At 40.2% G+C, this 24,503-nt stretch overlaps 1 protein-coding gene across 1 annotated transcript in view; it reads right to left on the reverse strand.

The window, feature by feature from the left end:
* Nucleotides 1–23,947, reverse strand: part of ATF3 (activating transcription factor 3) — a 49,325-nt gene extending 25,378 nt beyond the window's left edge. Inside the window, exon 1 of the mRNA XM_032651122.1 lies at nt 23,876–23,947. The gene's annotated coding sequence lies outside the window, so the exon portion shown is untranslated. The remainder of the gene's footprint in view (nt 1–23,875) is intronic.
* Nucleotides 23,948–24,503: the final 556 nt, after the last annotated feature.

A 24,503-nucleotide genomic window follows, 5' to 3' on the forward strand; every position in this document is an offset into this window, starting at 1 on the left:
ATGCCAAGTCCAGATGAGCAGGTGATAGGTTGGTAGGTAAATTCTGCTCACAGGAGCTGGCCACACTCTCTTCTTTCTCCTAAGCGGGGAGCCTGTGAGGGGCCTACAAAGCACATGTACACTCATTAGCTCCAGTGTATCCCATACACCCCGAGACGGGATCAGGGCAGGGAGAGTTTTCTCTGCTTTAGAGAATGGAAGTTGAGAGAAGAGTCTGAGCAGTTTTGTCAAGAACATCGCTGTCCAATACGATAGCTACCTGCCGCCTATGGCCATCGAGCACTTGAACGTGGCTAATCCAAAGAGAGATGTGCTGGAAGTGTAAAATACAACTGGGTTTCGAAGACTTAGGACAAAAAAAAAGAAAGAATGTAAAATAGCACATTAAAAATTTTTACAGGGCTTCCCTGGTGGCGCAGTGGTAGAGAGTCTGCCTGCCGATGCAGGGGACACGAGTTCGTGCCCTGGTCCGGGAAGATCCCACATGCCGCGGAGCGGCTGGGCCCATGAACCATGGCCGCTGGGCCTGCGCGTCTGCAGCCTGTGCTCCGCAACGGGAGAGACCACAACAGTGAGAGGCCCGCGTACTGCAAAAAAAAAAAAAAAAAAAAAATGTGTGCACAAGATTAACAATTTTCCAATAGTTTGGGAGTCTAAGAAAACCAACGTTGTTCACCCCACACTCATGCCATTTTTCAGAGACCACTACTTTCACCTGCCTGTTTTAAAAATTATTTTAAAAAATTATTTAGATTAAAAAAAACCCCAATTTCTTGGTCAGTTTAAGACATTGTCTATTGACTCATCTCCATAAAATATGAGGATGTTAGCTTCCTACTTCCCTGCCCCCAGCTTTCTGATTTATAATTTAGTTCTACTGGTTCCCTCTGTACACTTACATGATATATCCTGTTTCTTTTCCATCTATGCAGTACCTTTTAACTCCCCACTATGTGAGCTGAGGATATTAGCACAGTTCCCTTCTTTTCATCTCTCCCTTCTACTTCCCATTATCTGCCTTTTGTGCCTGTACCTTTAAATCAGGAAGGAAAGCATCTACAATCAGCTCTGTCACCATCATTGTCATCCTTGCTTTGTGGGTAGTTTGATTTCGAGAGTGAAAAGCTAATAGACAGGGTTTGCATTATTATGACTATGTAAATTGGGGTTACAGATCTTCCTCAACTTACGATGGGGTTACATCTCAATAAACCCATCATAAGTTGAGAATATCGTTAAGTCAAAAATGCATTTAATACACCTAACATACCAAACATCATAGCTTAGCCTCACCTCCCTGAAATGTGCTCAGAATACTTACATTAGCCTACAGTTGGGCAAAATCATCTAACACAAAGCTCATTTTATAATAAAGTATTGAATATCTCATGTAATTTATTGAACACTGTACTGAAAGTGAAAAACAGAATGGCTGTAAATGTATCAGTTGTTTACCCTTGTGGTCATGTGGTTGAGGAGGTGCTGCGGCTCACTGCCAGGGCCCAGCATCTGGAGAGAGTATCATACTGAGTATCACTAACCTGAGAAAAGATCACAATTCAAAATTTGAAGTACGGTTTCTATGGAATGCGTATCACTTTCAAATCATCATAAAGTTGAAACGTTGTTAAGTGGAACCAACGAAAGTCGGGACCGTCTGTACCGTGATGCCCAGGGTCAGGCTAGGATTATATTTCCTTCTCTGCCAGGTCAAAATCACCACCTCTCTGCCATTAAAAGTAGAACATGCTTAGCAGAACCAGTCGCCTGGATTTTCTCTTTTGCTCAAAATGATGCTATGTTTTAGTTGGCTTCAAATTGGGACAATCATTTTCTTTTTAAAAATATAACTATGTCTGCATATTTTTGAAAAGGAAGCTTTGACCACCTATGAAGACTACTAAAATGTGGCATTGTATTGAGCATTTGAAGAAGAGATTATGCAGATGGTGGAAGAAGAGAACTAAATCCAAAATGTCCAGAGTTGGAATCGATAGATAACGTCCAAAAATGGAAAAATCAGGAAGTTAGCAGAATAAGCGTATTATTTATAAATACAGAGAAGAAATGGCTAAAAGAATGGAAAACAATTGCCTTCAAGGAGTGGAAATCAGGGGTGGAGCTACCTGGTCTGGAAGACTGCTGCGTTTTACATTTTGGAGCCTTGTAGTGTTCCTGGACTTTTAAAACTTTGTACATGTATTACTTTGATAAGAATTACAATTAAATTTAAAAAGAGAGTAACTATCCCTTTCATCCCACTCCCAAGATAATCACTGCTGGCCCAATCTAACAGCTGAGACTGAGACGTTAAAAAGAGGATGGGGGCTCTTTGTGTGTGGGTGAGCCTCATGATCTGGTGGTAATGCCCCAGGGTGATGCGATGGGATTCTTCATTGGAAGACCTCAATGTTATAAACCCTATCTTTTCTCTAACTTCCCTTTGATGGGGACTGATGGAAACCTGCCTGGTTGGGGGCTGTCTGTGAGCAGGGTAGGAAGTGTGCCGAGCGTCCCAGAGTTCAGAATGTGCAGAATCTCATTTAAGCCCCTCATTTTCATCCAAGTCCACACCCTGCCTGGAATCTTCATGTCCTGAGCCTCTCCAGTTTCAGTTTTCCTTCAAGAGAAGCGTCTCAGGGTGGGAATGTAGTCATCTGGCTGCAGAGGGTAGGGTAAGCTACTTAGGGGGTCACTCTCTTGATTTAGATTTTTTTTTAAACATCTTTATCAGAGTATAATTGCTTTACAATTGTGTGTTAGTTTCTGCTTTATAACAAAGTGAATCGGCTATACATATACATATATCCCCATATCTCCTCCCTCTTGCGTCTCCCTCCCACCCTCCCTGTCCCACCCCTTGATTCAGATTTACAAGTAGTCTCCCTGGTTTCAGCCTCACCCCTCACCTCCTGCAGTTACTGGTGCCCCCAGATCCTGAGCCCCACAGGGGTCTGTAGAGAGAGCTCCATCCCCGGGCAACAGGCACCTCAGTTGGGCTCCTTCTGCTTTGCTAAATTAATTACATGTGCCCCAACCCATGCCTGCTTTCCATCTTCTACAATTCTGCTGATATCTCTCGTCTGTTGTTATCTATCCTCCTGTCCTTTCTGTTCTTATAAGTTAATACAATTTTTCTTTTTTTATCTCTTTGGTGTTATTTTCAAGGGGCTTGTGGAGAGAGAGATACATGGAGATACCCATGGTTTTGGGTTTTTTTTTTTTTTTTTTTTTGGTTTCTAACAACAATCAGTTATTATCTCTTGCAAGTTTTCAGGGTTGGTAGAACTAGATAAGACAAGGAAGGGAAGTTCTAGTCCAACTCACATATATGCAGACAGTTGAAGATTGGCTGTCTGGGTTGGGTTGGAGTCCCTGAGTGGGGCTCACTTTCATGTGTCTTTTTTTTTTAATGAGTGTGTGAATGAACGAATGGTTAATGCTCCATTTTAACTGAAGTTGCAATTGATTTTAAAACAGCGAGGCTGGATTTTATTTACCATTTTTTGCTCTCCGTTGTGAGTTCACATTCTGGGGTATTACCCTGTTAGCAATACTCTGTCCCTCAGCCTACTTCCCTGAGCTGAGCCTGTAGGCTACTAAACATGTGGGTTGGTCACAAGAGGCCAGGCTAGAGACTGGTTTGTGTCATGTAACCCACCCTTATGGAAGAAACCCTAACTTCTGTAAAAGGCCAGTTGAAGTCAGTTGTTTGGAATGCAAAACATATTTTTCTATAGAAACAATATAATAAAGGAATATTTTAGTACCCAGGCCAGCTTTCAAGAGTCTTTTTTAAGCTCATAGTTATGACTATTCTTTATTTATTAATGTACTCATGTCATAAATTTATTGAACACCAGTTACGTGTGAGAATACCAGTTACGTGTGATTTGAGCTTTATATTATTATAGGAGCCTATCAAACACAATCGTTTAAATACATCACTTTGCTCAATTATTAGCCTCCACTGATTTTAACTTCCAAATGGTCATACCTTTTCTAAACGTAACGCTCTTCATCTCTCCTTCCCCTGACTCACCCACCCCACCTTCAGAGAAAAAAGCGAAGCCCGTGTCAGAGTCAGTGTAAGTGTTCATTTGTCAGAGACGGAAAATGCCCACTGATGCTCGCTGCACCCAGAGGGCTCCTCTACCCAGGGAAGGGCCCTCCTCGAAAGTAATCATAATGCTTTCTCCAGGGCACTGCAGTGACTTGGGCGAAACTGGGAATTAGCTCTTCATCAACTGTCTTTGGGGTTTCTAAGTCTGTAGCACTGACATGAACAAAAAATCACTTTTTAAGGCTTATCGCCGATAACTGTTGGTTACTTTTTGCTTTCTCATAAAATTCCGAGGTGATTGGAGCATGTTGACAGTGCAGCACTTCATATGTTTATTTTCTTGTACTCCGATTCACCCCTGGCTTGCAGAGAGCAATGCCCTCACTCAAGAGGAGAGGGCACAAACTATTCCGCAGGGGACATTTGAATCTCTCACCAAACTAAGTTCTTTGGCACTTCCTCCAAGGTTATTCTGGGCAGGAGTACCATCCAAGATAGAAAACATACTGATACAGTCATTTGTTCATGTGTTCTTTCACTCACCAAATACTCACTGAAGGCTTACTATGTGCCAGGCACCGTGCTCAGGGCTGCGGATGCCCTCCTGGATCTAACCTCCGCACCATCAACTCTGCACCATCGACTCTGTACCATGTCCCAAGAATAGTGTTCCTTCCCACTGACCTCCCTCCCACCCCAGATAAAGCTCTACCAGCTTGGGAGAGAAGGGAGAATCAGGACAGGGAGAAATGGGGGGAGCTGCCTGTGTGGGTCTCCCTCCATCTCCAGTGTGGCTCCGGGCTCAGAAGATCATAGAAGCCCCATGAAAGTTTGAGTAACCTCAGAACAGAGGAGACTTGTATCTCCTACCACAAGTAACTTCCCAGAGAAGCCTGTGTGTGAGGGTAAAGAGGCATGGCTGAGTGACACATCCAGGTAGATGGACCCAGAACAGCCTCATGGCATGGTGCACAAAGAGTAGCCAAGACCCCCGCTGCCCACAGGCGGGACCCAGGAGAGTCGAGAGAGGCTGGAGAACCCAACAAGTTTGGGGAAAAGGAAGATGCAGAGGGCATGGGAAGCCACAACAATACCTGGGTCATTTAGGAGGAAGTCAGGGGGACAAATGCCAATGATCAAAGGCTAAGGGGACCCTACACCTTAGCAAAACCATTATTTTGAGAAAGGGACCCAAGGGCAGAATGCTGAATTTGACTGAATGGATAACCTGAAATGATTCCATAATCATTAATCTGGCCGAGTTCATCCCAAGAAGACTAGATTATGATTCCTGTGACAGATTAATAATTACAAAATATAATTGATTACATTTTATGCATAAGAGTATGAAATTTGCTCCTGCTTCACAAACAAGTAAATTGAAAAATCACACATCTTTATAAATTCTCTGGGGGAAACAAACAGGTGGTAAAAGAGAGGCTGAGAGGGAGGATCTATGTTGGATGGGTGGTGTGAGGAGGGCCCTTTTTTTTTTTTTTTTTGCAGTACGTGGGCCTCTCACTGTTGTGGCCTCTCCCGTTGTGGACCACAGGCTCTGGACACGCAGGCTCAGCGGCCATGACTCATGGGCCCAGCCGCTCTGTGGCATGTGGTATCCTCCCGGACCGGGGCACGAACCCATGTCCCCTGTATCGGCAGGCGGACTCTCAACCACTGAGCCACCAGGGAAGCCCACTGCACCACCAGGGAAGCCCAGGAGGGCCCTTTAAAGAGGGCTCTTGGTAAGCTGAAGCCTGAAGGATGAGAAGGAGCCAGCCACACAAAGAGGTATAAGAGGCAGAAGGAACAGCGTGAGCCAAGGTCCTGAGGCAGGAAAGAGCTCTTCTGTTTGAGGAACTACAGGAAGTTCAGTGTGACAAGTATAGTGAGCAAGGGAGGGAGCAAAGACGAGTTTGGGGTGGTGGATAGGCAGGTGGATCCAGCAGGGCCTTTGGGTCCTTCTGTACTTAGCAGCCCCAAAGCCACCACAAACAGAAAAAGTCCTTCTTCAACCCCTGGTTTCATTAATAAGCCTCCCTCTTTCCCCACTATGCTTGTGGTTCTGCCTCACTGCGGAGGCCCATCTCCCCTGTGCCTTTGGAGGCCTCCCTGGACCTCAGAACACACCTTCCCTTGTGGAGTTCTCTTCAGCTCCTCCTGTTGGTTTCCAGCAGGTTGGAGAGGGGGCACCATTAGGTGGTCAGAAGGATTAAAAATGGGCAGATTCCTCAGTCTCCCTCCCAGGCACTCTCATGTAGGAGGCCTGGCTGGGGCCCTGCAATCTGCACAATTAACAGGCTCTCACAAGAGTTTGATGCAGGTGGCCTGGGAGCCACACCTGGAGAAACTCCAGGTGAAAGAGAGGAGTCAGATTTAGGCAGGAAGGAGACAGAGAGGGGCAACTTAATTTTTGACCCTAGGGCAATGTGATGTTTAATTTTGTTTGTCAACTTGACTGGGCCACAGGGTGCCCAGATATTTTGTCAAACATTATTCTGGATGTTTTTGGATTAGTTTAACGTTTTAATTAATAGACTAATTGCCCTATTAATGTGGGTGGGCCGTATCCAATCAGTTGAAGGCCTTTGAGCTAAGACTTGAACTGACACATCAGCTCTTCCTGGGTTTCAAGCCTGCTGGCCTTCAGACTGGAACTATACCACCAGCTCTCCTGGGTCTCCAGCTTGCTGACTGCTGATCTGAGGACTGGCAAGCCTCCATAATTGTGTGAGCCAATTCCTTATAATAAATCTATCGATTTATCTATCTATCTGTTATCTATTTATCTGTCTATCTATCATCTATCTATCTATCTCCTGTTGGTTCTGTTTCTCTTGAGAACCCCAACTAATACAGGTAGTAACAGCTGTTTTCTCTTTTCAGTATGGTCAGAACTTTGTAGTACAGGGGGGAAAACAATGCCTGATGGTAAAGGTTGTTAATAAATATTGTTATGAGAAATTGAGAAGTGCTATGTGAGATGGGTTCTTTGGGAGACTTTAAAAAATAATTGTAGCTACTATTTATGAATACCCTCTCGTGGTGTTTTATCTCCTCCCCCTTTTAAATACTTATGTAACGTCTGTTTTTTTGTTTTTTTTTTCCGGTACGCGGGCCTCTCACTGTTGTGGCCTCTCCTGCTGCGGAGCACAGGCTCCGGACGCGCAGGCTCAGCGGCCATGACTCACGGGCCCAGCCGCTCCGCGGCATGTGGGATCTTCCCGGACCGGGGCACGAACCCGTGTCCCCTGCATCGGCAGGCGGACTCTCAACCACTGCGCCACCAGAGTAGCCCTGGCTTTCTTTTAAGTATAATCTCCATGAGGGCAGAGATCCTGTCTGTTTCAGTCAACACTGTACCTGTGGGAGAGAGCCTGGTACACAGTAGGTGCTTGGTAAATACTTTCTGAGTGTGTCCGTCGATTTATTTCTCATCTTCACAACCATGCCACGTGCTCGGTACTGTGATTTCCATTTTTAAAAAAGCAAACTGATGCTCAGCTTGAGCGCTGTTGCCCTCTGATTACAGTGCCCCAGCCCCACCCCTTCCATCCATGTCCGCCCTGCTCCGGGCCCTGGGAGGCTGACCTCTACAGACAGATAACCTGGGCTCCTGGACAGGGAAGGAGAGGCCAAAGTTAGGACCTCTGTTCCAGGGTATGGTTCCGACAGTGGCTGCGTCCTCCAGAGCCACAGCTCCTTTTAGGTGGGCCCTGTTTTATGGTTCCAGCTTTCAACAGGATCCAATAAAATATTCCCTCCTCTTTCCCTTCAGGCCTGGGGTGGTAATGGCTTCCTGCTATAACTGTCTCTCTGTATTTCATCCTCCCCTGTTGGTTGCCTTAATGCTGTCAAAGCCTCAGTTAAAATTCCCTCTATTAAACTCTCCTCAGTTAAACCCCTTGTCTCTGCCGTCATTTTCCTGCTGGGATCCTAACTGATGAAGAGAAACTAGATAACAAAATCACACAGCTAAAAGGTGGTAGAGGCAGTATTTGAACCCAGGTGCGTCTAGGTTTGAAGCCTGTTTTCATTTTGTTATACTTCACGACCTTTCCTCTTCTCTCAGGAGTTGGTTAGAAATAAACCTGCTCCATGACATCCTATGATCTCTTCTAGAACATTCTACAAGCCTGGCATTCTTTAGCCATCCCTCCTCCCAGAGAGGAAGACTGGTGGCATGGAAATAGGGCTTGGCCTTCTGTGGCCCCAGAGACCCGAATTTGAATCCAAGCTCTGCTAGGAGCTATGTGACTCTGAGCAAGGGGCTTGACTTCTCTGAGCCTCTGTTTCCTGGTTTGCAAAGTGGGTCCATACCACAGCATGCAGGAATGAGAAGTAAATAAATCAGTGTATTTATATCATGAGATTGGTAAAGTTGGTGTCTCTCGTCCCTCCTCAGTCGGGTCTTGTGGCAGCGCCTGAATACCTCCCTGAAATCACTCAGTCTCTTTTTTTGGGTTAAAAAAAACTGCTGCTCAATCTCTGTGCAGGGAGAGCTGTCAGGGGTTCTGACTGCTAAAAAAATGTGGGCATGTTTCAGAAGGATGCTTCCAGCGTCCTCAGCTCAGGAGACAGATCTTTTCTCCCAAGCTTTCTTTCAGCATTTAGTTTAGTTTTGTTTTGTTTATAAAGATTTTTTTCTTTAATTTTTAATTTATTTTATTTTTGGCTGTGTTGGGTCTTTGTTGCTGTGTGCGGGCTTTCTCTAGTTGCGGTGAGCGGGGGCTACTCTTCGCTGCGGTGCACGGGCTTCTCATTGCGGTGGCTTCTCTTGTTGCGGAGCACGGGCTCTAGGCGCGTGGGCTTCCGTAGGTGTGGTACACGGGCTCAGTAGTTGTGGCTCGTGGGCTCTAGAGCACAGGCTCAGTAGTTGTGGCGCACGGGCTTAGTTGCTTCGCGGCATGTGGGATGTTCCCGGACCGGGGCTCACACCCGTGTCCCCTGCATTGGCAGGCAGATTCTCAACCACTGCGCCACTAGGGAAGCCCCAGGCATTTAGTTTTGACTCTCTCGTGACATGGCCCATGGTGAATCTCATGACCAGTGTGTTTTTTCTCCAGCGCTGACTGTAACTAAAGTAGGGCGTTATGGGGCCAGCCCACAGAGCCCTCCTCTTGGAGAATTTCTAGAGGTTGCACTGCTTTACAAGGGTGCAGTGGGTTTGAGATCCATTGGTTGGTGATCTTTGTCTCTTAATAAACCTCACAATGTGTAATTGAAAACACATTATTGCAAGCTCACTAGTACAGAATCCCAGAGATGGTGCAAAATGAGGGTTAAAAAAGTGAGGTGAGGTGGGTAAGGACTGCCAGATAAAGTACAAGATGCCCAGGTTAATTTTATTTCAGACAAACAACAAATAAATTTTAGTATAAGTATGTCCCATGCAATATGTGGGATATACTTATACTAAAAATTCTTCATCTTTATCTCAAATTCTCATTTACTTGGGCATCATGTATTTTTATTTGCTAAATCGGGAAGCCCTCTAGGTGGGGGGAAGAGAGATGTTTCACCGGCCTAGGAAAACATTGTCTTCTGGCTCCTCACACACGTTTTAGAAGCTCTCTTTTACTCAGAAACCACTGTGCTTTTTTTAAATTGCTGCATTAAAAGATGACTCTATATAACATTCTATTAGCTGAATTCTAGTGTCTGTGTTCTTGAAAATAATAAAACTGTATTGCCTTAGGAATATGTAACCACAATATATTCCTTATCTAGAGGCCATGCATCTAGCAACTTCAAATATTAAAACACTGCCAAGCTTTCATTGTATATATGTGTAAGATAGTTCACATCCATGTATTAAGTATTCCTCGGGATACTAATTGTTTTACGCTTTAATTCTTATGGTTTGTATTTTCATAGCATAGGTCATATTTTGTTTACGCTGTTTATTTCCCTTAAGTCATTAATAATTATACCATAAAGTTTAATATTTATAGCAGGACAAACATCTGTGGAATCACAGTATTTTTTGCCTTTTAAAAGTAATGAATCAAAAAACAGCAACAATAACAACAGCAACAAAACAAACCTCCACGATACCCAGAAGAGATGCCGTGGCCTTTATGCACTGTTTTTCAGGGCACTGCTGAACTTTTTGTAGATATCTACTCAAAACTGAATTTTGTAGTCATTGTCTTTCTGCGTTCTTGGTTTTCATGTTTTCCACCTTGAGGCAACAGTGGGAAGCAAACTAGGAAGGTGGTTGGGCTTTCCACTGGAGGCCGCACGCCACCAGCAGCATGAGGAAGAGCAGAAGCCCCACGGAAACCCACGACCAAGAACTCAAAGAGTATCACAGTCAGAGGGCATTTCCTGTTGGGGCCAGTAGACCCAACACATTGTGTCGACCCCTGCTGCCATCACTGAGTCACTGAGGCTTATGATAATGTTGCATGTCATCATGCAAAAATTAAATTATGTTCAGGTCAAAAGTTTTGTCTTCCCATCTTCAGAAAGAGCACCATGACACTTCTAAAAATAGTATTATAGTTTTGAGGATTCTAGACAAATGTCACAGTTTTCTCAGAAAATTGGAAGACTGCAAATGTGGGATAATTACTGGCTTTTAATGTGTTTGTCCTTAGTAGTGAAAATAAAATACAATTATCATATTTACATACTAAACTGGAAATTGGGAAATAGTAGTGCAAAAAAGGGGATCCTCCCCTCAACAGAGCTCAAAAACTGTGGAGGGGAGGGATACAGGTAAGTAATTGTATCATCAGGATAACCAAGGTTACTTAGGTAACAAACAACTCTAAAAATCTCAATGCCTTAAAAACAATGACTTTGTTTCTCATTCACACTACATATCCGTAGGCTGGGGATTTGCTCTGTTATTCTCACTCTGGAATCTAGGCTGGTATAGCAAGACACCATCTGGATAGAGCGTTGCCATCCAACCATGGATGTTTATTTTATAGAAGCAGAACTCTGGGTTTAAGATGATTGGGTAATTTAGCTTGGCAAGGAGCAGAGCTAAACTGAAACCAAGATCTTTTAACTCTTACACCAGTGGTCCTTCTCTTGTATAGATACAAGTTATCCTCTGAATTAGATGACCATGCTCCAGCGGGAGTGGGAGTACACAAAGCTCCAGATTCAACTCCAAAGGTTTAATCATGTTTGCGACATATTAGTCGCCATTCATTCATTCAGCTTACTGTATGTTGGCATTATCTTACACAATGGGTATACAGTGGTAATCAAAATACATACAGTCCCTCTCCTAATGGAGCTTATGATTTTATGATGGGGAGGTACATGGAATTGAGTTTCCCAGGCTTGGGAAGAGAGGCTGAGGTTGCAGAGAGTTGCCTGGACTTTAATTGCTAGAAGTTGCAGGCCTAGGGGTATAGGAGGCTGATTGGGAGTGAGTCAGTGATTGTATCTGCTGTGTCCCTATCATCACCATGTGGCAGCAACCCTGAAATGCCACCAGAAACTCTGGTTTGGCGTTGGGGAGCTGGAGAGCTAGGTGGGACAACTATAATACACTAGTGGAAGAAAAGGGAAGTATGAGTGAGGAAGAGAGAGAAAGAAAACAGCAACAAAACAAGCATGATTTCCATCTGAAATGAGCCGGCAAACCAAATTCCAAAATACATGGAGAAATCTAATGCTTAGAAAGACGGCCAGCAAAGTTGATAATCAGGACAAGATTTTACTCCACGTTGAAACTAATTTTATAGATCAGCCTAACAAAGACTTTAGAATAAGTACATCTAAGGTGTCAAGAGAGAGGGATAAAAAATATTAGAAATTATAAAACAAACTAGGTGAAAACAATACCAGGTTTATTATTTTTAAAAATATTTATTTATTTGGCTGTGTCGGGTCTTAGTTGCAGCACACAGCATCTTCATTGCAACACACAGGCTCTTTAGTTGCGGCATGCAGGATCTTTTAGTTGTGCCATGTGAGATCTAGTTCCCTGACCAGGGATCGAACCTGGGTCCCCTGCATTGGGAGCATGGAGTCTTAGCCACTGGACCACCAGGGAAGTCCCTATTATTTTTTTTAAAGAGTCAACTAGAAATCTCAGAAATGAATAATACAATCACTGAAATTTAAGATGCCCTGGATGAGAAAATTTCTGGGGTGAATAAAGTTGAAGAGCACAGTAGTAAGGTGGAAAGGGGTGCTAGGAACATGCCCAGAGTCCAGGCAGAGAAGAGAAAGTATTCAGAGATGTGGAGGATTGATTTAGAGACACCGACTGACCGTTATCTAAGGGGAATTCTGAAGGAAGAGAAAGGTGGGAAGGACAGTCAAGCAATATTTAAAGAGGTCATTGCTGAGACGTCTTCAGAATTGAAGACTTCAGATCAAAAGTACATTTGGGTACCAAGCATGGAAATAAGAATAAATCCATACCTAAACAGATGGTAGCAAAATTGCGGAACATTAAGGAGAAAGATAATCCAAAGTTAACAGAGATAAAAGATGGATTCCCTACAAAGGAATGAAAATTAGTTTGATGGCAGCCTTCTCGTGACAACAATAGATTCTAGAAGACAGTGAGGATAATATGTTCAAAGTGCAGAGGGAAAGTAACTGTCAGTCCAGAATTCAATACCCTGACAAATAAAGACATTTCAGACATGCCAAAACCAAGAATTTACCAGTCATAGACTATCACTAAAAGAACCACTAAATTATATTTTAGCAAATATAGCTAACTATTGATTGTAAAAAAAAAAAGAAAAGCTTAAAAAAAAATTTAAAAAGAGTGAAAGTACAACTCTGAAACAAAAATAACCTGATAAGAAGCAGGGTTCAACAGGTCACTAAAAAGTGCTGAAGGCTTTGTTGTGGTCAAGAGAACAATGGGTACTAAATACCTTAAAAATATATTCAATAAATAAATAAAGCGATTAACTTAAGAAACTAGCAACAGTAGAAAAATATAAACTAGAAATAAGAAAATAATAAATATGAGAAAAAAATTAAAGATACAGTGTTTAGGGAAGTTGAATAAAACCCAAAGTTGATTTTTTGAAACAACTTACAGAAATAGACAAACCCTGAGCAAAATTTATCAAGAAAACAGAAACAACAACAGCAACAAAACCCCACAAACAGAAAATTGGAATAAAAAGTGGTTAGAAATAGATTCAATGGAGATGTAAATATACATAAAAGGATGCTATTAAAAACTTCTTGGCAATAAATATGGAAATGTGGAAGAAATGGATAATTTTTAAGAAAAAATAAAATTTTGGTAATTTATTCAGATGAAATCAGAATAAAGCCTTAACCATTAAAGAGATTAAACTGTTAATCAAAAGGTTTCCTTCTTCCAAAGGCACAAGGCCCAAATGATTTTACCAGCTCTTCAAAAAATAGATAAACACTGTTGAGAAACAAAGAAATAAACTGTTCCACAGAATGAGGGAAAAAAGGAAGAGGATTATCTAACTTATTTTTTGAGATACTGAAGTCAGACAAGTAAAGAAAATTATAATTTAATCTCACTTTTAATGTAAATACAAAATCTTAAGGAAAACATCATGACCAAATAGGACTTAATCTCAAATTGAAAGTATAATTCGAAATTAGAAAACCTACTAAAGACTAAAAGAGAAAAAAGTTTCTCCTTTTTTAAAAAAAATTTTAGTGTCGTTTTGATAAATGCAGAAAAGACATTCCATGGAATGCAGAATTTATTAATGGTTAAAGAAAAATCTTTGCAAACTAGGTATAGAAGGCAACTTTCTTTACCTGACAAAGGCCACATACCAAAATTCTACAAACAAATACTGGTTATATTTTAGAGGCATTTCCATTAAAGTCAGGAATAACATAAGGATGCCAGTTATAAGTCTGTATTCAGCATAGTGCTGAGGGTCTTGACTGATCTTCTTTGAAATAGCGAAGAAAGGAGAGAGACAGGGACTGGAAAGAGAAAGAAAACTATTCTTGTTTGCAGCAAGTGTGACTGTCTACATAAAGAATTCAAGAAAATTCACAGAGAAACTCTTAGCATTAAAAAGCATTCAGCTAGGATGCTACATAAAAAAAAAACACACAAAAATCAATAGCACTCCTAGTAGTAGTCACAAATTCGAAAATATAATAGGAAAAAAAAGAATTCTATTCACCGTAGTAGAAATTATGTGGCACCTAGCATTAAATTTATTGAAATGAGTATAAGACCTCTATGAAGAAAACTATAAAAAGTATTATTGAACTATATAAAGAAAGACCAAAATAAATTTAGAGGAATATCATGTCCATTGTTTAGAGTATTCAGTAACATGAAAATGTCAATTTTCTCCATATAGATCTATGGGCTTACTGCAATTTTAATTTTAAAAATCCTCAAAATGTGTGTTTATTTGTGTGTGATTCTTAATAATTCTGAAATTCATGTGAAAAGGACAAGAAGAGTCAAGATAATTTTGAAGAAGAAGAGGGTAGGGAGACTTGTCTTATTAGATATTTATGTATTTTTAAAGACCATGCTGGTATTGACCTAGGGGACAGATATATAGATGAATGGAACAGAACAAGATCCCAGAAATAACCTATACACATGAAGAAACTCTCTGTATAACGAAGGTAGCATCACAATGCAACGGGGGGAATTAGTAGGACTGAGACAACTGGTTATCCATGTGGGAAGAAAGAGAAATCAGACTCCTACTCACCCAACCATAAAGACTAAAGACCTATATGTGAAAGCAAGCTTGCAACTTTGAGAAGAAAATATAGGAAAGTGCATTTATCATTACCAAGTAGGGAAAGATTTCTTGTATAATATACAAACAACCAAATAAGGGGTATATATTTAATTACATTAAGACAAAAGCTTATGCACAAGAAAAAAGACATGTAAACAAAATGGAAAGGAACTATAGAACAGGAGAAGGTATTTGCAATGCATATAACCATAAATAGGAGATAATTTAAGACGCAGTAATTACACAAGCTTAATTCTTTCATCACAGGGCAATAACACTATTAATAAATAGAAATTAAAACAAAATAACAATTAAAGTATAAGAACATGGCAGTTAGAAGGTAACTAACATAAGAACACCCCATATTAAAAGTTATGAAATGTTATTAAAGTATACTGAAAGGGGAAATTACAGTCTTCATGTTTTCATTATTTTCAAGGAAAGGAAAAATGAAAGTCTTCAACCCAAGGATTTATAACAACAATAAAATCCCTTAAAAATCAAGAGAAAGAAAAAAAATAAAGGCAAAAACAAAACTAAATGAATTAGAATATAGGAAAGTTTATAAAATTAATTCAAGAGCTTATTTAAAAAAACAATAAAATAGACAAATTTTAGAGAAAGTAAAGAAAGAAAAAAACCTGTGAATAATAAAATTAGAAATATAAAAAAGGGATTCAACATCAGCTGAGGAGGATATAGTTTAAAATAAGAGAACACTTAGCAAAATTGTTAAGTTGTAAGTTTGAAAACATAGATGAAATGATCTTCTGGAAATACACACATTACAAAAATTAGAAGTATTAAACTTAAATACAGTAATCACAGCTGAAGAAACTAAGGGAAGAAAAGAGCGAAAGAAATCCCTCCAGAGAAAATATGCCTAGGCCTAGAAAACTCTATAGGGAAAATCTTTCAACTCTTAATGAATAGATAATTACTATGCTTCAATAATTACTTCAAAACATTGAAAAACTTTGAAAGTCCATCTAATTTACTTCACAGAGATAACCCTGATGTCAAAACCTGAAAAAGACAGCTCAAAAAAAGAAAATAATAAACCTATCTAAATTATGAACATAGAGAAGAAATCCAAACAGATAACAGAGTATCAAAAAAATAACCCCAAAAGGATTTAACCTAGAATGAAAAGGTTTTACATCTTAATATTTGAAAACATCCAATAGTATAATATATCACATCCACCAGTTTAAAAAGAAAATCCAAATGAGATTCTCCCTCAATCCAAATGAGATCCAATGAGCTAGTCCTTATTAAAAAATGATCATAAATTTAAGAACTCCTCCTTAACAGTAACAAAATATTTATTTCAAAGTCAAAACCACCTGTGAGAATGAAATACTAAGGCAGTATTATTAAAATCAGGAATAAAGCAGGGATACAGTTTATTGCCAATTTTATTTGATTTTTAACTGGAAGTTCTGACCAATTAAATAGGATACATACTGGCAGAAAACTGCTAAATATACAAAGGAGAAACAAAAGTCAGTAGCTTTTCTGTATAGAAATACTATCTAGTTAGAAAGTATAATGGAAAAAAATCAAACTACAATAGTAAAAATTAACAGTAATGACACTGAAAACCTCTATTAAATGCCTTGGAATAGCTTTAATGAGAATGTGAAGGATCCATATAACAAAAACTACAAAATGTTACTGACAAATACAGAAGAAAATTTGAATATTGTTCTGTGGCAACAATGTCAGTATTTTTCAAATTAGTTTGTATCTCAATATACTTTCAACAAAAATCTCAATAAGATTCTTTTAGAATTTGACATTATCATTCTAATGTTTACTGAAAGAATAATTAGGTATAAACAGCAAAGAAAATGTTGAACATGAAAAGGAATGATGGGACAGTGGCCCTGCCAGGTATTAAACAATTTTAAGAAGCAAGTATCAATAAAACTGTGTGGAACTGACAAATGTATAAATGTTCAAATCAATTGCACAGAATAGATATTCTGAAACAATATTATACACAAGAACTTAGTCTATGATAAAGAAAGCATCACAAATCAGTAGGGAAAAAAATTATTACTTAATAAACTATCCTGGGTTAATTGGTTATTTAGAAAAAATAAATTTAGAGATTTACCTCAAACTATAATAAAAATAACTTTAGATGGATTAATAGGTGTAATTAGATATAAATACAAAACTATTAAAAAGACTAGAAGCACATGAAAAAATGTTCAGTAATTTTAGTCATCAAGGAAATGTAAATTAAAACTGTAATAAGCTACCACTGCACACCCAACAGACAGACTAAAATAAAAAAGGTTGACAACATCAAAAGTTGAAGAGAACACAGGGACTTCCCTGGTGGCGCAGTGGTTAAGAATGCACCTGCCAATGCAGGAGACACAGGTTTGAGCCCTGCTCCGGGAAGATCCCACATGCCGCGGAGCAACTCACCACAACTAGAGAAAGCCCGTGCGCAGCAACGAAGACCCAATGCAGGCAAAAATAAATAAATAAATAAATTTATTAAAAAAAAGAAAAAGTTGGTGAGAATACAGGGCAACTTAAGCTCTCTTGCATTGTTGGTGGGAGTAAAAAATGATACAACCACTTTGGAAAAAAGTCAGTCAGTTTCTTATAAAACTAAGTATATGTGTATTCTATGACTCAGCAATTCCACTCCTAGGTATTTCCCCCAAAGAAATGAAAGCATATGTCCACACTATGACTCAGCAATTCCACCTCTAGGTATTTGCGCGAAGGAACAGAAAGCATACGTCCATAAAAGTACATGTACAAGAATGCTCATAATGGCCCCAAACTGGAAATTGTCCAGATGTCCATAAATAGAGGATTGATAAACAAACTGTAATATAGGCACATAATGAAGTATTACTCTTGACAACCAAAAGAAACTTGAAACACACCAACACAGATGAATTTTTTAAATATTATATTGAGTGAAAGAAATTTTACACCAAAGAGTTCATGCTGTATGATTCCATTTATATAAACTTCTAAAACAGGCAAAACTAATTGACAATGAAGAAACTAAACACTGTGGTTGCCTCTGGTGTAGAGTGGGAGTGAGGATTTATTGGGAAAGGACACTGGGGAACTTTCTGGCATGATGCTAATTTCTCTCTCTATATATAGTTTAATGGCTTTATTTAGATATAATTCGCATGCCATACTATTCACCCACTTAAAGTATACAATCCATGATTAATATTATGTTAATATATTAATATTAATGATTAATATATATTCATCAATATATGCACCCATCAGCTCAAAAAAACCCTGTACCCTTTGAATTTCTAAATCTTGGTAGGTTTATGCCTCTGTCATTTGTCAAGACTCACTGAACGATCCACTTAAGATTTGTGCATCTCACTGTAAATATGTAATATACGTAAACTTTACCTTTAAAACTTTTTTAGAAAAAGGAAATAGGATACAATTTTCAAAGTTCTATGTGGAAAGGGTCATTCTTCAGAAAAGAAAATATTGATAGATTTGATTACTTTAAAACTAAAAACCTTTGTGTGTCAAAACGTATATAAATATAGCCAACATTAAAATACAAATATCAAAAAAAAAAAAATACAAATATCAAGCCAGAGGATGATGATTATTTTTTTTAAATATTAGAAAAGGAGGGTTTTGTCCATATATTTGATACATGCATAAAACATTCTAATCATTGCAAATATTAAGATACCAACAAATATGTGGGTGAAGGCTCTTAACAGAAAGTTTATAAATAGGAAATAAAACCTAACAAACAGGTGGAAATTTCATGTTTACAGAAATTAAGATTAAAATTAAAATTATATCAAGAGCAATATATATATATCAAAGGGCCTAGAATTTGTATACTCTTTGATTTATTTTCCTTTGAGAAATATATTCTCCTTTGAAAAGAGATATTTAAAGTGAATAAGAATGGTTATGCACAAAGATTTAGCTACAAGAATATTTATTTATTTAATAAATTTAATTTATTACAGCACCATTTGTAATATTGACAAACCTGATATTACCCAAATGTTTAATATAGAGTACTAATTAAATAAATTATAGTACAAAGATAATAAATTAACTCAGCAGTCCTGTACAACTATTTAAAATGATGTTGTAAAACACTTAATGATGTGGAAATATGTTTAAACATATTTTAAACATCTTGAGTTTAAAAAAAAAGAAAAAAGGCCCAAACTTCCTTGATCCTGTTAAGCTAACCCATTCCCTTAATATCTGTGCTGTGGACACACAGGCATTTAGCTCCTGTCAACCTCCACCCTTCTCTTCTTCCCCATTTCCCTTTGGAGGCTGTTCTGGGAAGAAGAAATAGGCTGGTATCAGGATTGAGGGAAAAAAACATTTTAAAAAATGAAAAGAGAAAGAGTATAAAACACTGTTTTGGTTGACCATTTTTTTTTAATTGGGAAAAAGTATACGTGTACATGATTAGAAACTGAAACAGTCAAAAAATGCATATGATGAAAAGTCCCTATCCAGTCCTAGGTGCCTTAGTTAGTTTTTCTTATCTTCTTCTAGATATATTTTTTAAGAAAGATATCTACGAAAAGGAACAAACAAAACACAAGAAAGAGAAAAGAAGGAAGGGAGGGAAGGAAAAATAGAGGGAGAGAGAGAAAAATAGAGGGAAGGAAGGGGAAAGGATATAAAGGGGGAATATGGGGAAAAATTAGAATGAGTTTATTCTATGAGGGGTCTAAACAGCTGAAGTTTATTTTAGAATATACGTTAAACATTTGGATCTCAAATGTTCAGCAACCTGCTACTAACTTAATAACACTATTACATGAATATTAAATTATTTACAAATATTTATAAAATAAATCAAGATCAAAAGTGAAGAGCCTTTTTACTTGAGATGCCTTAATGAACAGTGACTGTGTCATCCAAACCCAAATTAGGGTTCCTAGCCTGGCAAGCATTAGTGTACAGGAACAGTGGAGTAGAGCATGTGAAATCAAGACTGTCCTGGACTTGCAGCTCTGATAGAAAGAGCAATGGAAGTTCAGAACCTTAGAAGCGCTCCCAGCCTAGATTTACCCCAACTGGAGAGCGTGTCTAGGGCAGAAGCACCAAATGACAGCCACTGGGAGCCCACATGTTTTCTTTCCTGGCATCATCTTCATATGTTAGGTATAGGACCACATATCCTGACTCTCTTTTACAACCATTTTGGATTGATTAGACATGAATGTATTGGTTTATATTTACTGCTTGAAGTAAGCCTAACAATATTATTTCAATGGGTGGGGAGAGGAGAAATCAGTCAATCCAGATAGTCCACCAAAAACACATCTGGGCTTCTCAGTTGAGGGCAGGTTAGGATTCTTAGTGTGTGTCTCTCCCTGGGGGCCACCCCCTTTTTTTCCATGATGCAAATGTAGAACATTCAAAGGTAGTGTAGTCAAGGGATGAGATTTGATAAAATTAATTTTTACTGCTTCATCAAAGACATTCATTCCTAAGTGAACAGAAATATTTCTGTGTGTGATCAAGCTTGGTAGCTTAAAAATAATTAACAATTTATTTGCAAACAATTTATTTATAAGTGAGCTTATAATTAGTCTAAGACATGTTCTTTTTACATTAAAAAAAAACAAAAACAAAAACCCTTACAGTATTGACCATTCACGCTGAGAATGACAGTTGGTTAGAAACCGTAAGACAGTTTATGAGATGAGAAGGAATGCCTGGCGGGGGGGAAGCAACATGGGAACCAGAACAGAAGGAAGGAGTTAACTTAGGGATGGAGGGAAGAGGGAAAAGGAGACAAAAGCCCTAGAAGCTGAAGCAGGAACAGAAAGAACAAGAGAACAGAGCTATCCTTGAAGTCCTTATCAGAATTTGGAAATCTGTTCTCGCATGTAAAATCAAGTGAGTGTTTTTCCCATTTTAAAAAAATTAACCTTTCCTGATTTCTCCTTTTCTTTTGTACCTTTAAGCATGTATCTGAGTGGAACTTTTATTTTTCAAGGGTTTATCCAGTCCATCTACTTATCTTTCACCTGCCATCACAATGTCTCAAACTAGGTTGACTTTATTGTTATTATACCTGCAGTGATGATTTCAGTTCAAGGTTCAGCAGGTGAAATTAAGCCTGACAGTTCTCCTGATGTACCTCCAACATATAAACAAATTAAATTTACTGCCATGTTTTTGAGTGAGCCTTTTCTAAAGGGGTTTCTGACTTGAGCATTCTACTTCCATCTGATTTTAGCAGTTAGTCCCAAGGATGTGAGCAGTTATTTTTCCTTATTAGTGCTGGTGCCTCAGTAGATGAGTCTCTAAGCGTGGCCCCACTTGCTGAGCCCCCCAGCCCTGGGCAGAAGGAACTAAAGGCAAGAAGATAAAGCCAAGAAGACCAAATAAACAGAAGAACAGAGTTCTGATATCCAAAGCTTTTGTCTCATTTATTAATTCTGCAGATACTTACTGAGCACTTACTATGCACAAGCTCCAGGTTAGACACTGGGGGTACAGTGGTGGGCAGATACTGTTCTCCTACCCTCCCAGAGCTCAAGGCTCATCCTCTCTGGTAGGCAAAACAAGTGTTATTAGTATTCCCATTATGAGACCAGGAAACAGAGGCAAAGGACAGACACAGCTTTGGAACAGGAATGGAGCTCAGCTTTTCTCTCCTGAGGTCTAAATAGTTGGCTAACGGTACTCAATGGCTCTCAAACTTTTCTCTTACTAATTAGACAACGGAGCTTTAAGAAGGTATTCACCACCCACCATGGGCTTTTGCTCCCCATCTTTAAAATTCAGGAAATGATTTGTATCCCCATTCCTGTCTTGGAAGAAGTAGCCCATTTCTTCACACAACTTTAGACGATTATTATTATGATGATTAATACTGGCAATAAATCGGCTTTAAGAAATAATTTGCTGAAATCTTTAAATCCATCTTTCCCTAGAGTTGGGTATATAAAAACTAAGACTATGCAAAAGTTTGCTTTCATATAAAATGATCAGACATCCAGGTATTCAGATTAAAAAATGCCAGATCTGGATCCTTTCTCAGGGAGCTCTGAGTTCACCTGCCTTTCAAGAAATCTGAATCCTTTCCAAGGAAGAGGAACCCAGAAAGAAAGGTTCTTTTCCTGAGAGCATTTTCTTATTCTTTCACTCCTTTCAGCTGTTAGTAGCAGCTGGTTCCCTCAGTGTGCTGAAATGCCCGCTGCCTTGTAAACATTCTCTCTAATACCGTGCATTACTCATAGTTTGAAAATCACTTTGACTCCTGAAACATAATTATGTTAATGTCAGATGAGTCAGCAGGGGGACAGCACGCTGCTCCTATGGCAGCCGCGCCTCCTCCCAGCCTCTCAGCGCCTGAGGCTTCAAAAACAAAAATTTCAAAAAGAGAGAAACGCCCTTTTGGTGGGAGAGAAGAGAAATTATGAATATGGCTCAAAGAACGGCTTCAAAGGAGTCGTCGATTTCATCTTCGCTGCAACATGAAAGAGAGAGTCGAAGTAAAATCGCCAACCCTAGGTTAATCCGTTTACGTGAAGAATAAACAGGAATTTGGAGAGTTTCTCTAGAAGAGCTGTGATTTTCCCGCAGGGATGAGTTGAGACAGGTCACTCTGGTGAATATACAGCCGTGATGTTATTTCCAGGGTTCCCCTTGGAGCTGTTTTCACACCCATAGGAGGTAATGCCGGGCAACCCAGGAGGTGCGCGGCGCAGGACTATTACGCTGGGGCATCCATAGGAAATGGGAGGGGGCTCATTCGTACGCGGATTCCAGACCCTGGCCCGGGTCCCCTCGGCCTCTTTGCTTTGGCGCTGTGCCCACCCCATCAGCACGACCCCTTAGAGAAGAGTTTGCAGCCACTCTCTTGGGCTGTCCTCAGCATCACTTACGACCTCTCAATTGTTTCCCCATCCCCGAGCTGCTGGGAAGTGAAGAGGAACCGAGTAGGACAGGGTTGGAGGTTTCAGGGCCTGGATAACCACACCACCACCTGCCCCTGTTCCCAGTCACAGTCACAGTCCAACCTGCCAGTAACCCCAACCGACCCCTTCTCGGCCTGCCTTACCCCTGGGAACTCAGGAAATCATTTAAATACATTTACATGGTGCCTCCCGAGGAGGCTTCCAGGTTCATTATCTCACCCATGTCTCATAAATACCCCTATTTTATAAGTGGGGAAACTGAGGTTCAGAGAAGGGGTGTCCTTGTGCAAGGTCGCACAGCGAGTGGCAGAGCTACACACTCAGACAGTGGGGCCCTTTCTACTCCACCAACAACAGAGCAGGGAATCCACACCTAGAGGACTGGAGAATGCCAGCTAGGGTTAAAGGACCCCCCAGAGTACATATCTTTACAGACAAGAAGAGTAACCAAAATCTACAGAGAGGCAGTGACTTGCTCAAGGTCACAGGCTCAGAATGTGACAGAAGCAGCTGCCAAACAGGGTCTACTGACCTCTGGTCCAGGGCTTTTTCTCTCCAGCCTCATTATTTCCTCACTCTGTACTTATTCCAGTTTAGACACACAGGAAGAGTCCGCTCTCCGCAGTGAACCTAGACATCTACGCTGCTGATACAAAGCATTCTATTCCCAAAGCACAAGGCTGCACAAGAGGCAGAGACATCAAGGAGGAGAATTCACTGGAAGGAAGGGGTTAACCACATCCAGTGGCTTTCCATTATGGTATAACTGATCAGTACCCCAGATTAACTACAGCACTGATCAGTGGTACTGTCAAACCATGGCTTCATCCAGGCTCATTTCAAAGGCTGAGACAACATCACTGCCTCAGTGGGCTGCTGATTTGGCCCCAGTGTAGTTATGTAACCTGGGAGGGTAAAATGCCTAATCCAACCTAGAGATTCTGCAGCACCCTAATTCCAGGCCTTTTAATCCCCTACCCTCGGACCACTTCTTTGGGTGGCATATAGATACCATCTGATGGTGCGCGGAACTCACTTTCCCACTCCTCTCCAGGGTGGGGCTGACCCTGGCCGTATTGGGTATCCCTCCAGCTAGAGGCTTCCTGACCAAATACCTTTTTCCCATGGCATTTCCCCTGCTTAGTCACCCAAAACAAAGAAAAGTCAAGACTCACATTTTGAGATGGGTGCCGAAAATCCTTAGGAAGCTGTGGAACACCCTATTTAGGGGAGGATTTCTCCTCTTGTCATGTCTCCCTGTCTGGTCCCATCCAATTTATCCTTGAGGCATGGTTGGTCAAGAAAAGCTGACCCTACCCGCTGCTCCCCAAAGCAACCAACAGCTGCTTCTATATTGAGTGGCAATATGATGTCATATCATAGGTGACTAACCCATCGAGGCTTCCCTACGAGCCATCATCTAAATATGACAGCCTTCCATCATCCTGACCTTTTCACGGGAGAAAGCTGAGTGAGGGGCTTAATGCTGTATCCCTGGGCTCAAGGCCACGTCTGGCATTCTGTGGCCAGCATCTGTGACTGAGCATGTGAGAACACACATGCCCACTCCCACACACAGATCCCCTTCCTAGCAGAAGGTCACTTTCACTCAAGACAGCTTTCCTCCACTGGCCTGACTTTGAAATTAGTAACCATCAGAATGTTTAATAATCATAACCATCAAGGGAGGAATTGGGGAGGGGTTGTCTATATTTACTTGTATATCCCAAGTACTGGCTTAGACACTTTACGTATAGTTTTTCATTTAATTTTCAAAATGCTCTGTGGAAGGCAGTACAATCC

Source organism: Phocoena sinus, chromosome 1 (genome assembly GCF_008692025.1).
Source record: "Phocoena sinus isolate mPhoSin1 chromosome 1, mPhoSin1.pri, whole genome shotgun sequence".
In the NCBI taxonomy this organism is placed as follows: domain Eukaryota; kingdom Metazoa; phylum Chordata; class Mammalia; order Artiodactyla; family Phocoenidae; genus Phocoena; species Phocoena sinus.